General features: G+C 43.9%; 1 pseudogene; it reads left to right on the top strand.

Annotated features, from left to right (window-relative positions):
* The window catches only part of LOC103631160 (uncharacterized), a 40,296-nt pseudogene that overhangs the window by 2,535 nt on the left and 20,269 nt on the right, over positions 1–17,492 (top strand).

Genomic DNA, 17,492 nt, shown 5'->3' with positions numbered 1-17,492 from the left:
TAAAAACTATTGTAACCTAAAACCTGAAAATTATTGTAACATATTGTTGGGGGCCTTCATCTTCTGAATGTCCTCAAAAACATGATTAACAATGTTTCCCAAGCGTAATATATGTACAAGAACCTTCGGACTCGGGATGAAGCTGTATACAATATGGAAAGCAGGGTCGGAACGAAGGTTGAACCAGCGCCAAAGCTGCGCGCAAGGGAGCTTCGGCTCAGCAGCAAAAAAAGGAACCGACTTAAGGAGGAAAAGGATATCTAGTCCTTGATAGATTGTTATTAAGTCAATAGTAAACATGAAGGGCATGAATGTAATTTCACACAGGCTGCGCCCTGTGCCTATAAATAGATGAACAGTACCCCCGTACTGTTCACGCTGACTTGTACTCGCTCGTGCATCACGCTTGTACCTTTGCCTTCTGTCAAGCCGAAGGTATAAATGTAATTCAATGTTATTCTTATTCATCCATGATTATATAATAAGAACATATAAATAATGTTATATGATTATTCATGTTATTTTTCATGTTTCATATGCTTCTCCTTTCATCAATGTAAACTATGATGATGAAGGTATGTCCTTCATGACCTTCGTCCGAAGATCGTTATATCCTAAGGGAAATAATGCTTCGAAGGACGAAGGGCATTAACCATTAACTTCTTTCTGTGTTGCCTTGTTCTTAATTCATAGCATTTGAGAACAAGTCCCCAACATTGGCGCCCACCTCCGGTGTACTCACTTCCACAATCTTTGGCAAAGTATCAACCTTCGTCATGCCGCCGAAGAAGATAACAGCGCCAGGGGCTGCACTGCAGCCACTGGACACAAACCAGGAGACTCTCTCTCTCTCCGAGAGGCCAGAAGCCAAAAGAGAAAGGCCACCAGTCCAACACTTCAGGAGGAGGAGTTGGACCAGGAGATCAGGAACATGGAGATCATCCACTAGCAGGTGCAAAGGAAGAAAGAGAAGATGGCTCGGCTGGTCGACCTTTAGAGGAAGATCGATGAAGCTATTGAGGAAGTGCGTCATCTCACTCAAGATGATCATGACCAAAGGCCTCAACACAGGGAGCTTCGTCAAGAGGGCTCATTCAACGAAGATGAATGGTATGATGATTTTAATCATGGTATCTTTACTTTTGATGATGCTTCTCCCCTGACAGCAGAATTGCAGGCCTTTCCATGGCCATAATCCTACAAGCCACCCCAGCTACCCATGTACGATGGGCACTCGAACCCGAAGCAATTCTTGATGAGCTATGAGGCAACAATATCCTCATATGGAGGCAATGCAGCTGTCATGGCAAAGTCCTTTGTCATGGCAGTTCGAAATGTGGCCCAGACATGGTATTCTTCTCTTCGGCCAGGGATAATCACATCATGGCAGAAGCTCAAAGACATGCTGGTTACCAGTTTTCAGGGCTTTCAGACGAAGCCAGTCATAGCTCAGGCCTTGTTCCAGTGCACGCAAGACCATGAGGAATACCTTCAGGCATATGTCCGAAGGTTCTTGCGACTGAGAGCACAAGCGCCCATAGTGCCTAATGAAATTGTTATTGAGGCCATGATCAAGGGTCTTCAGCCAGGACCTACGGCTCAGTACTTTGCCAGGAAACCTCCTCAAACTCTGGAGAAGCTGCTTCAGAAAATGGATGAATACATCCGGGCTGACAATGACTTCCGACAAAGAAGGGAGGAAGCTTACAGATTTTCTGAGATGACTAGGGGCTTCGGAGGGAGATTCCACCCTAGGCATGTCAGATCAATCCATAGCTCCAGTCAGAATGATGATAAAGGAAGCCAACTTCAGAGGCCACAGCACACCTCACAGTCTTTGGGACAACAGCAAAGCTCCTTCAGGCCGCCAACTCCAAGGGGCAGAGGCGCCAGGGGCTTCGGAGGAAGATATGGGGATCATCCCAGGAAAATCTATTTCTTATTCTGTGGAGAGGACAAAGGTCACACTACAAGAACCTGCCAGATCACCATCTTAAAGCAAAAGGAGATTGCCAAAGCAGAAGCTCGGCAGAATCAGCTGAAGAAAGTCCTACATACTGCTTCGTGCCACTCTCCTTACATACCGGAATATGTGGGCAACCAACCTACATCTTCTGTTCCTTCGGCAAGCCATTCACAGGCTTCCTGGCCTCAGCTCCCACCGCCACCACCACTGCAGCCTACATATTCCCGAAGCTAGCAGCCAGAAGGGCGCCAGCACTCCCAACCACAACGTGACTTCAAGGAGTCCGAAGCTCGTACAGTCAATAGTATTGTACCAGAATCAAAGCACATATACTGAGCGATATCCTACTTCTGAAATGCTGAAAGGGAAATGTGCCCTTAGGCCATTTCTAAGTATTTTGGTGATTGAGTGCCAACGCAAGTGCTTTTGTGTTGATCTATGCAATGTGGTGGACAAAGTGCAAATCATGTCAAAAGGTATGTTTCTAAACTTAGTACTTTGTTTTAAGGACTAATGTATTGTGTCTAAGTGCTGGAAACAGGAAAGATTGAATTGGAAATGAGGTGGCTCTGTTCTGCCAAAGTCAGCTCGGTCTGGGTGCATCGGACTGTCCGGTGGTGCACCGGACAGTGTCCGGTGTGCCAGGCTGGCTCAGGCGAACTTGCCGCTCTCGGGAATAAATTAACGGCGTACGACTATAATTCACCGGACTGTCCGGTGTGCACCGGACTGTCCGGTGAGCCAACGGTCGGCTGCGTGATCTGCGCAAGACACGTGGCCGAGCCAACGGTCGAGAGGGGGCACCGGACTGTCCGGTGTGCACCGGACAGTGTCCGGTGCGACAACGGGTCCCAGGCGCCAACGGTCGGCTTCGCCAAATAAGGAAGGATATCTGCACCGGACAGTGTCCGGTGGTGCACCGGACTGTCCGGTGCGCCAGGCGACAGAAGGCAAGATCAGCCTTCCTGGAATGCTCTCAACGGCTCCTAGCTGCCTTGGGGCTATAAAAGGGACCCCTAGGCGCATGGAGGAAGATACCAAGCATTCCTTGAGCACTCTTGATCACTTGCACTCCATTCTTGCACACTTGTTCGACATTCTAGTGATTTGAGCTCTGTTCTAGTGTGCTAGTCTTTTGAGCTTAAGTCTGGGTCTTGTGTGTGCGTATTTGCTGTGATCTTTGTGTCTTGTGTGAGTTGCTAATCCCTCTCTTACTCTGTGCTTCTTTGTGAACATCTTTGTAAGGGCGAGAGACTCCAAGTTGTGGAGATTCCTTGCGAACGGGATATAGAAAAGAAAAGCAAACATTGTGGTATTCAAGTAGGTCTTTGGACCACTTGAGAGGGGTTGATTGCAACCCTCGTCCGTTGGGACGCCACAACTTGGAAGTAGGCAAGTGTTGTACTTGGCCGAACCACGGGATAAACCACTGTGTCTACCTGTGTTGATTCTCTTGTGGTTATTGTGTTTCGCTAAGACTCTTCTCTAGCTACTTAGCAATATTGTGCTAACGCTTAACCAAGTTATTGTGGCATTAAGTTCAAGTTCTATAGGATCACCTATTCACCCCCCCCCCCCTCTAGGTGCTCTCAATTGGTATCGGAGCCGTTCTCTTCACGAAGGGACTAATCGCCCGAAGAGATGGATCCTAAGGGGAAGGGAATCGTGATCAACGATAAGGAGAAGGAGTCCTTCGTCAACGAGCCAAAGGATGACAAGCCTACCGACTCGAGCTCGGGCCACAGACGCAAATATGGGAAGAAGAAGAAGACGAGACGCATCAAGGAGATCGTCTACTACGACGACATCGATGAGTCCACTTCTTCCCAAAAGGACAACGACGACAACCACTACGACAAACGAAAGACGGTTAACTCAAACTTTTCTTTCGATTATTCGCGTATCCTGCATAGCTCAAATGCACATTTGCTTTCCATCCCTCTTGGCAAACCTCCACACTTTGATGGGGAGGACTACGGATTTTGGAGTCACAAAATGTGTAGTCACTTGTTCTCTCTCCATCCAAGCATATGGGAGATTGTTGAGAATGGAATGAAATTTGATAGCTCGGATAGTCCTACATTTATTAATGAACAGATTCATAAAAATGCACAAGCTACTACTCTGCTGTTAGCCTCTTTGTGCAGGGACGAGTACCATAAGGTGAGCGGCTTGGACAATGCCAAGCAGATCTGGGACACCCTCAAGATCTCTCATGAGGGGAACGACATCACCTTACTCACCAAGATGGAGTTGGTGGAGGGCGAGCTTGGAAGATTCGCGATGATAAAGGGCGAGGAGCCAACCCAAACATACAACCGGCTCAAGACCCTCATCAACAAAATAAGGAGCTACGGAAGCACGCGATGGACGGACCATGACGTCGTCCGCCTAATGCTAAGGTCCTTTACTGTACTTGATCCACATTTGGTGAACAATATTCGTGAAAATCCTAGGTACACCAAGATGTCGCCCGAAGAAGTCCTTGGGAAGTTCGTAAGTGGGCGAATGATGATCAAGGAGGCGAGATACATGGACGACGCGTTGAACGGTCCAATCCATGAGCCTCAACCCATTGCTCTCAAGGCAACAAGGAGCAAGGAGGCGCTACCTAGCAAGGTGGCACAAGTTGAGGCGGCCGGACTCAATGATGAAGAGATGGCCCTCATCATCAAGCGCTTCAAGACGGCGCTAAAGGGTCGCAAGGGACAGCCAAGCAAGACCAAGACAAAGGGGAAGCGCTCATGCTTCAAATGTGGTAAGATTGGTCATTTTATTGCTAACTGTCCCGATAATGATAGTGACCAGGAACAAGGGAGCAAGAGGGAGAAGAAGAAGGCATACAAGAAGGCTAAGGGCGAGGCACACCTTGGCAAGGAGTGGGACTCAAATTGTTCGTCATCCGACTCCGAAAATGAAGGACTCGCCGCCACCGCTTTCAACAAGTCATCTCTCTTCCCCAACGAGCGTCACACATGCCTCATGGCAAGGGAGAAGAAGGTATGTACTCGAGACAGTACTACTTATGATTCTTCTAGTGATGATGAGTCTAGTGATGAAGAAATAGATTACTCTAGTTTGTTCAAGGGATTGGATAGAACTAAAATAGATAAGATCTGTTGGGGACTTGTTCTTAAGTGCTATGAATTAAGAACAAGGCAACATGAAATGTTAAATATTAACGTCCTTCGTCCATGAAACATTATTCCCTTGAGGATAATGATCCTTGGACGAAGGTTGATGAGAATATAATTACGAAAACTATGTCTTCGTAATCAAATTCAAATTCTAAAAGGTTGTATAAAATAACACAAAATGAAGGGTATAAAAAGATGAATGAATCATAAAGAAATTATATCATATTTGCTTGATATACTGAATCATTGAATACAGTTATACCTTTGCCCTGGCAAAGATTTGTTCCCGGAAGATGCGATTGCAATTCCCAGAATGCGTGAACAGTAAAGGAATACTGTTCACTATTTATAGACACAGGACACAGCCTGTGAAGAATTACAATTATGCCCCTCATAAAAGTTTACAACATTGACTCAGACCCTTATGGACTAAAAGGTCATTCTATCTTTAAGTCGGTTTGAAATACCGAAGCTTCATGAAAAGGAACCTTCGACCAACCCATACAAACAGCTTCAGCCGAAAGCCGCTTCTTCCTACAAGACCTTCGGCGACGAAGCATAGTCCCAACAGTAGCCCCTTTCGCGGTGCTAGATCGTTTTTCGTAACGAGCTTGATCCGTGAAAAAAGTCTCTTAAGCTTCGGGGAGCCGAAGGTCCAAAAAACACCTTCCCTGAGCTCGTTGTCGAGAAACGATTCAGTTTCCCAGCGCGTAGCGGTCCCACCTTGCAGAGTTACTGTTTGTCTCTGTGGTCCACCACGCAGCGAGTGCAAGCGGGTATCCGCCTGGTGTAAAAATCCTGGCGGTTCGCCTTCTTACCTGCAGTACTATATAAACAGACGGGTAGGTGTGAAGTTACCACAGCATTCATTGCTATTTGCACTGTTTTGCTGCCAAAATTTTAACCATCGGCGAAGCTCGACTCTCGGAATCGAACGAAGCTCCAAGTTGAAGCCTGCTTCGTCAGAAGAAAAGACTTCGGAAGAGAAAAAAAGAAAAAAAGAAAAAAAAGTATTTAATTTCCACAAATTCAAAATTAAATGGCCAGAGTGCGTTCTACCGCTAGGGTTGAGCGTGAGGGGGACGAAGCTGATGGTTCGGAGACTGTTCCCATCTCCGAAGCGATGCAAAGATCCGGACTAGTAACTTCGGAAAAGATCCCTAGTGAAGATGCAGAACAAGCAGAACAAGCAATGGCCGAAGCAGAAGAAGAAGATATTGAGGAAACTGATCCCGAAGACGATTATCGTATTGCCATGCCAAGCAAGCCCAGCCACTTGGACTTCGGAAAATCTACTGTTTCGAAGGCTGATCTCTCCAAGATGGTAAAGTCGGGCTTTTTCAATGAAAATCAGAAGAAGCTATTACGCTTCGGGGGAGAAGAGACTACCCCAAAGCCGGAGAAGGATGAAATTGTCATTTTCAAGAGCTTTCTAAAGGCTGGATTAAGATTCCCCTTACATGGGATTATTGCAGAGGTACTGAAGAGGTTTGGTATCTACTTTCATCAGTTGACTCCTAACGCTATCGTTAGGCTTAGCGTTTATATCTGGGCCTTGCGAAGCCAAGCGGTGGAGCCGTTTGCGGACAGCTTTTGTCGAGTTCACGAATTGCACTATCAGACGAAGGCTAGAAAAGATGGATTGCATGACAATTTTGGTTGCTATAATTTTGCTTATCGGAAAACCACAAAGTTTCCTGTAATCAGCTACCGAAGCAAATGGGCAGCAGGCTGGAAGTCAGAGTGGTTCTATGTCAAGGTTGATGACGACAAAGAGAAGCTTGTGCAAAGCCCACTTGAACTAATCTTCGGAGAAACCCGCCCCCATTGCAACATGACACCAGAAGGTCCAACTCAAAAAGCGATGAATGAATTCAGAATTATTGCAGAGCATATCAGTACAAGAGACCTGGTTCAGGAGTTTTTGGCTTTCAAGGTTTTTCCTAGTTTAAAAGAATGGGAAATGCCGAAGCTAAAGGGAGAGAAGAAAGAAGGTGAACTTGTACGGTTACCTTATTATTTCAAGTTTAAGAAATACTTTAAAACACCTTGCCAAGAGTGGCTGGATACGATTGAAGTAATGTGCAATGAAATACTCGGCAATTATTCCAAAAAAGAAGATCAGTTGATGACCGCGGCCTTCGGCACCCGTCCGAAGCGAAGACTGAATCGAGTGCTGGACGCTCTGGGTTTCGAATACCCTGACTATGAAAATCTAAACAAAGGTGTCGGGGGCCAGAAAAGGAAAAGGATGACTGAAGCCTTAAATGAAGATGAGAAAGAACCTTCAAAGAAGAAGATTCCGAAGAAGAGGAAAGCGTCTTCTCCGAAGCAGAAAATGTCCGACGAAGAAAAAACCCCTGCATCACCCTCTGCCGCTGACGTGGAGGAAATTCTGAAGGTAATGACTGAATCCCTGCCTGCGAAGCTAAGTCCATTGGGGCCTCAACTGACAAAGTTTTTTCAGAAGGAAAAGGAGCCCGAAAAATCGAAGAAAACGACTAAAGTAAAGAGACAGAGAATCATCGGTGTGACAGAGGTCATTGACAAGACACCACCGAGAGCTTCAGCTCAGAAGACACCAGCGGCTGAGGAAAAAAACAAATATTGAAATCACACCTTCGGAGGTCGCGGCTGCCGAAGCTGCCTCAATTGAAGATTTGAACCTGGAAAGCACAATCGAGCACATTGACAAAATACTGCTAGACATGGCCACAGAAGAAGCTGCTACTGTCGCCGAGGAGGCTATGGCCGCAGTGCCGGGGAAAGAAAAGGAAATTGTTGACGAAGCTTCGGAGGACGAGGCCTTCATGTTTCAAAATTTAGTTGGAGAAAATTTGTCAAAACCCGAAATAGAAGAGCTTAAAGAGTATGCCAAATCTTGCGGGTACAAACCAGGAGCACTCCTCTTCGGAGGTATTGATGATGAAAAATTAGATTGTATTTGAGATCAGACTGGAGCCAAAGTTATCGGTACTCTGTCAAAGAGTATCGGTTTTCCGAAGCTAGAAACGGACATTAGCCGCTACCGACGACAACATATCGTTGGTAGTTTATTTTATTCCAATTTCAAGGTGAACTACTTTTCCCTTAACTTTTATTGTTTTTAATAATGAAAACATGTATAACGAAGGTTGTTTTCGTGCAGAGTATGCTGTTGAGCAAAGCCTTGAAAATGCAGCAAGATTATGAAGACAAGAAACACGAAGTTATAATTGAAAATTTAGAAAACAAAATAAAGGAACAATCAGCTGCTATTGAGAAGAAGAACTTTGAACTCCAAGCAACTGAAGGTTTATTGGCGGAGGCCGAAGCTAAAATAACAGAACTGAACACGAAGCTTCTCTGCCAATCTGAGCAATTTGAACAAGAAAAGCAAGACCTTAATGCAAAACTTGAAACCGAAGCTCAACAAAATTCAGATTTGAAAAAGCTATTGGCGGGCCTTCAAGAAAAATGTTTGGAATTTAGCAACAAATGTATTCAATGACTAAGAAAAATTTTCCACTCAGTTGGAGCCAGCAGTGAGAAATTCACCCCCTCGGCTGAAGATTTACCGAAGACCTTCGAACATATTGAGGGTGAAATTGACGAGCTCGACGAAGTCATAGCTGGGCACGGTGACTTCTGTGCCTGGGTAGCTTCTCGGGCACTGCTGCAGCCTTCCTAAAAGCTGGCTGCGATCATGGAAAGATTGTCAATAGGCCCAATTTCACTTTATCACCATCAATCCTAGATGACATTCCTGATCTCGCCCGAAGTATTTCCAATAGATTTGTAAAAATGATATGGACAAAAGGCGGGCGGGAAAAAGCTGGAGACGAAGCTCGGAGTCATCTTGAACCAGTAAGAAATCATACCTTGTGTTTACCTCTTCCTTCAAGCTCGATTTTGACTTACAACTTAATTCATGTAGGATGATGAAGCCGAAGTCGATGATTAAAAAGAATGACGCCGAAGCTAAGATCCCTCGAAGATTAAGTAGGAGTAGACTGTAGGCAAACTCAGGAAACTTTTGAGATAACTTTTGTAAATGTAACTAAACTTGTCTTTAATGAGTTCTGTTCATACCTTGTATTATGCTCTTACCCTTCCATTAATGTATGCGATGTGCTTCGTTGTGGACGAAATTATCTTTTTTGAGCCGAAGGCGAAAAAACACCTTCCCTTCTTTTCGTACTCAGCGAAGCATAGAAAACAACATTTCCCTTTCTTCCGAAGCTCTCCTTTTTGTACGCGAAGAAGCTCTTCTCTTTTTTTTTTCTTTTTGCCGAAGCAACCACTTATGCCATGATGATGATTATCCTACATATGCCTGGATGAATGTTTATGAATGCAAATGCTATGATGTAATGTGATGTGCAAATGAATGTCCAAACACATATCCGAAGCCATACTCTCAACCATTATTTCCTTAGAAACAATCATACATCAGCTCTGCATTCCCTTAGGAACGACTTTGGAGCTTCTTCGCCTTTTACTTTCGGCGGAATCAGCGTTGACTTTTCGCTGTAAGCTCTGCATTCCCTTAGGAACGACTTTGGAGCTTCCTCGCCTTTTACTTTTGGCGGAATCAGCGTTGACTTTTCGCTGTAAGCTCTGCATTCCCTTAGGAACGACTTTGGAGCTTCTTCGCCTTTTACTTTTCGGCACTCGATGGTGCGTTCTCAGCTTTTACATTTACATTTCTTGGGGGATTTTGCTCTTATAGAACGAAAAAAGGAAATTACATATGATGGCCCCATTAAAAACCTTTCTCCCCCTTTAGAAAGGAAAAGGGTGCCATGAAAAAGAAAAAACATAAAAAATTACATCAAGTTACACATAATATCGCCGAAGCTCATCCGCATTCCAAGATCTAGGAATGTTGTTGCCGTCCATATCCTTCAATCTGTATGAACCGGGTCTTGACGAAGATGCTACTAAGAAAGGTCCCTCCCATTTCAACTGCAACTTGCCCACTGTGTCTGGGTTGGCCACTCTCCGAAGCACCAAATGTCCTGGCTCAATATTCTTTAGCCGAACCTTTCTATCTCGCCATTTGATTGTTTCGGCTTGATATTTATTGATATTCTCCATAGCTTGAAGCCTGATCCCTTCTAAAGCATCTTTTTCCACAGAATAAGCATCTTCGGAGCCTGATTCTGCCGAAGCTACTACTCTTATTGATCCAGTTTTAGCTTCCTCCGGAGTTATTGCTTCATCACCGAATAATAACTTGAATGGAGTAAAGCCTGTAGACCTTGATGTTGTTGTGTTGTGGCTCCACACCACTTTGGTTAACTAATCTGGCCACTTTCCCCTGGGTTGATTGAAGATTAACTTCATTATTCCTGTCATTATAATGCCATTGGCTCTTTCAACGAGCCCATTTGACTCCGGATGCCTGACTGATGCAAAATGGATCTTCGTACCAATTTGATCACAGAAATCTCTGAAGGCTTCGGAGTCAAACTGTGTTCCATTATCCACAGTGATGGCCTTTGGTACCCCGAAACGACAAACAATATTCTGCCAGAAAAACTTTTGAATGGTGGCCGAAGTTATTGTGGCTAAAGGCTTTGCCTCAATCCATTTGGAAAAATATTCCATAGCCACTACAACATATCTTAAGTTCCCTTGGGCCGGTGGTAATGGACCCAACAAGTCAAGGCCCCACCTTTGCAATGGCCAGATGGGTTGTATGAGCTGTGTTAAGGACGAAGGTTGTTTTTGATCTCTTGCACATTTCTGACAACCTTCGCACTTTTGAACTAATTCCGCTGCATCCGAAGCTGCCTTCGGCCAATAAAACCCTTGGCGGAAAACTTTTCCATGTAACGGCCTAGACCCAATGTGAGATCCACACAGGCCTGCATGTATTTCTTTCATCAACTCTATACCTTCGGTTCTAGATAAACACTTGAGTAACGGGGCACAAACTCCATGCTTGTACAACTCCCCTTCTATCATGACATATGGACGAGCTCTTGCCTCTATCCTCCTGTTATAAGTTTCGTCATCTGAAAGGAATTTACCCTGAAGGTAAGAGATGATCTCAGTTCTCCAATCTTCACTATAAACAGGAGATATATTGAGGACTGCTCTTTCAAGAAGTTCCACCGAAGGTGCTTTTATTGTTTCGAAGATCACATCCGAAGGTAAGGGCAGCCCCTGTGCTGCTGACTTAGCTAGCAAATCAGCATGCTCATTTTGTCCTCGAGGGATATTTTTGACAGAAAATCCTTCGAAGGAATCTTCGACTCTTCGAACCATGTCCAGATATTTTTCAAGCTTCGGATCTTTGGCCTTGCAACTCTTGTCGATATGACCCGAAACAACCTGGGAATCAGTTTTAAGAACGGCCCTTCTGATTCCCATTGCCTTTAGCTTCCGAAGACCCAAAAGCAGGGCTTCGTACTCAGTAATATTGTTTGTACAACTGAAATCGAGTTTTGCCGCATAACAAGTTTTAACTTTGGATGGCGAGACCAACACAGCAGCTGCTCCTTCCCCGAAGGTTCCCCAAGACCCATCGCAAAACACTGTCCATACTTCGGCATCTTTATTTGTTTCTTCATCCTGAGCCCCTGGCGTCCAGTCAGCAATGAAGTCTGCTAACGCCTAGGACTGGATCGAAGATCTATGCACATAATCAATGTAAAATTCATTGAGTTCTGTAGCCCATTTTCCAATCCGCCCAGTAGCTTCTCTATTTCTCATAATATCCTTCAACGGCTGTGAAGAAGGAACAACAATATTGTATGCTTGAAAGTAATGCCGAAGCTTCCTGGATGCCATCAAAACAGCATATAACACCTTCTCTAATTCTGTATAGTTTTTCTTTGATATACTAAGAACTTCAGATACAAAATACACTGGGACCTGCTTCTTGACTTGGCCATCAAGCTTCTCCTGGACAAGTGCTGCACTTACCGCTGAGTGCGAAGCTGCCACATATAATAACAAAGGAGCCCCTGGCGTCGGTGGAGTTAATGTTGTTAAATCTATCAGATATTGCTTCAACTCCTCGAAGGCTTTCTGTTGGCTTGGTCCCCATTGAAAGACTTCGGCTGATTTCAGCACTTCGAAGAATGGTAAATTCCTTTCTGCTGATCTGGATATAAATCTATTAAGAGATGCCAACCTCCCTGTTAATCTTTGGGCCCCCTTTTTTGTAGTTGGTGGCTCCATTCGAAGTATGGCTTCAATTTTACTTGGATTAGCTTCAATTCCCTTTGTTGAAACCAAGCATCCAAGAAATTTCCCCTTCTTTACTCCGAAGACACATTTTTCTAGATTCAACTTTAAGCCAGCTTGTCTGAAACTGGCGAAGGTCTCCTGCAAATCAGCAATATGATTTTCCTGTTTCGTGCTTTTTACAATGATGTCATCAACATAAGTTAGCACATTTCTGCCTATCTGAGACTGGAGAACCTTCGCAGTCATTCTGCTGAAACTTCCTCCAGTGTTTTTGAGCCCCTCAGGCATCCGAAGTAGCAATATGTGCCACTTGGGGTTATGAAGCTAGTCTTCGGCTCATCTTCCTTCTTCATCCAGATTTGGTGGTAGCCTGAGTAACAGTCTAGCAGACTCATGAGCTCTGAAGAAGCTGCTGCATCAACTAAAGAGTCTATCCTTGGCAATGGGAATTCGTCCTTCGGACAAGCCTTGTTGAGATCTGTAAAATCGATACACATTCGCCACTTGCCATTGGCCTTTTTTACCATAACAGTGTTAGCTAGCCATTCTGGGTACTTTACTTCTCTGATAACTCCTGCACTGAGGAGTCTTTTGACTTCATTACGAGCACCTTCGGCCTTATCATCAGACATTTTCCGAAGCCTCTGCTTTCTGGGTCTGAAGGATGGATCAACATTGAGCGAGTGTTCAATAACATCCCTACTAACTCCGCAGAGATCGTTGGCTGACCATGCAAAAACATCTTTGGTGTTGAACAAAAACCTTATCAAGGTTTTCTCCTGTTCTTCGGATAATTGAGAGCCCAACAGCACATTCTGCTCTGCTATGTCCTCACATAAGAGCATGGGCTTCGGCTGATCTGCTGAAGCTGCTTTCTCCCTTCTGAATTTGTACTGTTCACAAGCTTCAGCTCCATCTATGTTATGGATTGCTTTTGAGTCAGTCCAGTTTCCTTCGGCCCTTCTGGCAGCTTCCTGACTTCCATGAATAGCGATGGGTCCTTGATCCGAAGGTATCTTCATGCAAAGATAAGCAGGATGAAGAATTGCTTCGAAAGCATTGAGGGTGCCACGACCAATAATTGCATTGTAAGGGTATTCCATGTCAACAATGTCAAACACAACTTGCTCAGTTCTAGTGTTGTTGATGAACCCGAAGGTCACTGACATGGTGATCTTGCCCAGTGCTACAATCTGTCTTCCTCCGAAGCCACAGAGAGGATGTGTAGCATCATGAATCTTATCTTCTGGCTCTTGCATTTGTCTGAAGGCCTTAGCAAATATGATATCAGCTGCACTGCCTGTGTCAACCAAGACATTGTGGACCAGAAATCCTTTGATAACACAAGAGATAACCATGGCATCATTGTGTGGGTAATCCTTGAGCTAAAGGTCCTCTTGGGAGAAGGTAATAGGAATGTGAGACCATCTTGACTTGATGAAGGGTCCTTGCACCCCAACATGTTGTACCCTTCTCTGTGCTTCCTTCTTCTGTTTCTTGTTGGCTGGCTCTGAACATGAACCGCCTGTTATCGGGAGTAGCAGCTTCGGGGCCGAAGCAGCTCCAGCTTGATCGTTGAACGAAGCCATCAGCTCAAAAAAGTGGAAGTGAGTTCACCGGAGGTGGGCGCCAATGTTGGGGACTTGTTCTTAAGTGCTATGAATTAAGAACAAGGCAACATGAAATGTTAAATGTTAATGTCCTTCGTCCATGAAACATTATTCCCTTGAGGATAATGATCCTTGGACGAAGGTTGATGAGAATATAATTACGAAGACTATGTCTTCGTAATCAAATTCAAATTCTAAAAGGTTGTATAAAATAACACAAAATGAAGGGTATAAAAAGATGAATGAATCATAAAGAAATTATATCATATTTGCTTGATATACTGAATCATTGAATACAGTTATACCTTTGCCCTGGCAAAGATTTGTTCCTGGAAGATGCGATTGCAATTCCCAGAATGCGTGAACAGTAAAGGAATACTGTTCACTATTTATAGACACAGGACACAGCCTGTGAAGAATTACAATTATGCCCCTCATAAAAGTTTACAACATTGACTCAGACCCTTATGGACTAAAAGGTCATTCTATCTTTAAGTCGGTTTGAAATACCGAAGCTTCATGAAAAGGAACCTTCGACCAACCCATACAAACAGCTTCAGCCGAAAGCCGCTTCTTCCTACAAGACCTTCGGCGACGAAGCATAGTCCCAACAAGATCAATGAATTGATTGATGCCTTGAATGAAAAGGATAGACTCTTAGAGAAACAAGAGGACCTTTTATATGAAGAGCATGATAAATTTGTTAGTGCACAAAATTCACTTGCTCTAGAAGTTAAAAGGAATGAAATGCTTTCTAGTGAAGTGTCTACATGTCATGACTCTATCTCTAGTTTAAAGAGAATTAACAATGATTTAAATGCTAAGTTAGAAATAGCTAGTAAACTAACATCTTGTGTAGAAATTGTTGCAACTTGCAATAGGTGTAAAGACTTTGATATTGATGCTTGTAGCAAACACCTAGCTTCAATTTCTAAATTAAGTGATGAAGTGGCTAGTCTTAATGATCAACTTAAGACTAGCAAAAGTGAATTTGATAAGCTAAAATTTGCAAGGGATGCCTACACGATTGGTAGACACCCCTAAATTAAGGATGGACTTGGCTTCAAGAGGGAAGCCAAGAACTTAACAAGCCATAAGATTCCCATTTCCGTCAAGGATAAAGGGAAGGCCCCTATGGCTAGTAGTGCTAAAAAGAACCATGCCTTTATGTATCATGATAGGAGACAGTCTAGAAATGCCTATAGGAGTTATGATACTTTTGATTCACATGCCTATGATTCATATGCTATGTTTGCTTCTAGTTCTTCCTATATGCATGATAGAGATATGTCTAGAAGAAATGTTGTTCATCATATGCCTAGGAGAAATGGTGTTAATGTTTCTAGGAAAATTAATGAACCTTCTACAATATATCATGCTTGCAATGCTTCATCTGCCATTTGTAGGAAGAATAAGAAGGTAATTGCTAGAAAGTTAGGGGCAAGATGCAGGGGAGATAAAACTTGCATATGGGTCCCTAAAACCATTGTGACTAACCTTGTAGGACCCAACAAGAGTTGGGTACCTAAAACCCAAGCCTAAATTTGCCTTGCAGGTTTATGCATCCGGGGGTTTAAGATGGATTATCGACAGCGGATGCACAAACCACATGACGGGGGAAAAGAGGATGTTCTCTTCCTACGTCAAGAACAAGGATTCCCAAGATTCAATAATATTCGGTGATGGGAACCAAGGCAAGGTAAAAGGGTTAGGTAAAATTGCTATTTCATCTGAGCACTCTATATCTAATGTGTTTTTAGTTGAGTCTCTTGGATATAATTTGTTATCTGTTAGTCAATTATGCAATATGGGATATAATTGTCTATTCACAAATGTAGATGTGTCTGTCTTTAGAAGATGTGACGGTTCACTAGCTTTTAAGGGTGTACTAGACGACAAACTTTATTTAGTTGATTTTGCAAAAGAAGAGGCTGGTCTAGATGCATGCTTAATTGCTAAGACTTGCATGGGCTGGCTGTGGCATCGCCGCTTGGCACATGTGGGGATGAAGAACCTTCACAAACTTCTAAAGGGAGAACACGTGATAGGTCTAACTAACGTACATTTCGAAAAAGATAGACCTTGTGCAGCTTGTCAAGCAGGGAAACAGGTGGGAGGCTCTCATCACACCAAAAATGTGATGACCACATCAAGACCGTTGGAGATGCTTCATATGGACCTCTTCGGACCCATCGCCTATCTAAGTATAGGAGGAAGTAAGTATGGTCTTGTTATAGTTGATGATTTTTCCCGCTTCACTTGGGTATTCTTTTTGCAGGATAAATCTGAAACCCAAGGGACCCTCAAGCGCTTCCTCAGGAGAGCTCAAAATGAGTTTGAGCTCAAGGTGAAGAAGATAAGGAGCGACAACGGGTCCGAGTTCAAGAACCTTCAAGTGGAGGAGTTCCTTGAGGAGGAAGGGATCAAGCACGAGTTCTCCGCTCCCTACACACCACAACAAAATGGTGTGGTAGAGAGGAAGAACAGGACGCTTATAGACATGGCGAGGACGATGCTTGGAGAGTTCAAGACCCCCGAGTGCTTTTGGTCGGAAGCCGTGAACACGGTTGCCACGCCATCAACAGGGTCTACCTTCATCGCCTCCTCAAGAAGACTTCGTATGAGCTGCTAACTGGTAACAAACCCAATGTGTCTTATTTTCGTGTATTTGGGAGCAAGTGCTATATTCTTGTGAAGAAAGGTAGAAGTTCTAAATTTGCTCCCAAAGCTGTAGAAGGGTTTTTATTAGGTTATGACTCAAATACAAAGGCGTATAGGGTCTTCAACAAATCATCGGGTTTGGTTGAAGTCTCTAGCGATGTTGTATTTGATGAGACTAATGGCTCTCCAAGAGAGCAAGTTGTTGATCTTGATGATGTAGATGAAGAAGACGTTCCAACGGCTGCTATGCGCACCATGGCGATTGGCGATGTGCGACCACAGGAACATTTGGAGCAAGATCAACCTTCTTCCTCAACAATGGTGCATCCCTGTAGCATCCCAAAAATTCAAATTCTGAAATTTTCTCAAACTCGCCCTAAATTCAAAATGAATTTCAAATTTCATTTCAAAATGTTTGTTTGTGAGTTGATATCAACAAATAAAGTATAGTGGTCTATATTCTCTCTAAAATCCTCCTCAAAATACCCTACAAATATTTCCTCAGTGATCCCCCTCAAATTGTTTACAGAAATACTGCCCAGATATTTCCCTAGTGATCCTCTTCAAGTTCTTTCCAGAAATACTGCCCAAATATTCCACCGATATATCTCCAGATATTTTCCTCCTGAGAAATACCTTCAGAATCATTTTTCAAGTCCCTATAAATATTTTCTTCATAACTTTCCTCATGCTCATACGTATATGTATGCCTCCAGTGTCATACGGTGAGCTCTACAAGCAAATCTCACTTATACAAGACAAATACATGCTAATCTCCCACTAATCCTCTCATCCTCCCACTAATCCTCTCATCCCTCCCCCTAATCCCCCACCATGGCTATAAATAGAGGGGCAAGGGCCTCCTCTCATCCCACCCCAAGCCATTTCATGGCAACTCTCTCCCCCCCCCCACACACACCCACTCCATGTTCCACA

The sequence above is a fragment of the Zea mays genome, chromosome 6, assembly GCF_902167145.1.
Source record: "Zea mays cultivar B73 chromosome 6, Zm-B73-REFERENCE-NAM-5.0, whole genome shotgun sequence".
Classification (NCBI taxonomy): Eukaryota; Viridiplantae; Streptophyta; class Magnoliopsida; order Poales; family Poaceae; genus Zea; species Zea mays.
This window is presented reverse-complemented; position numbering and strand designations above follow the sequence as displayed.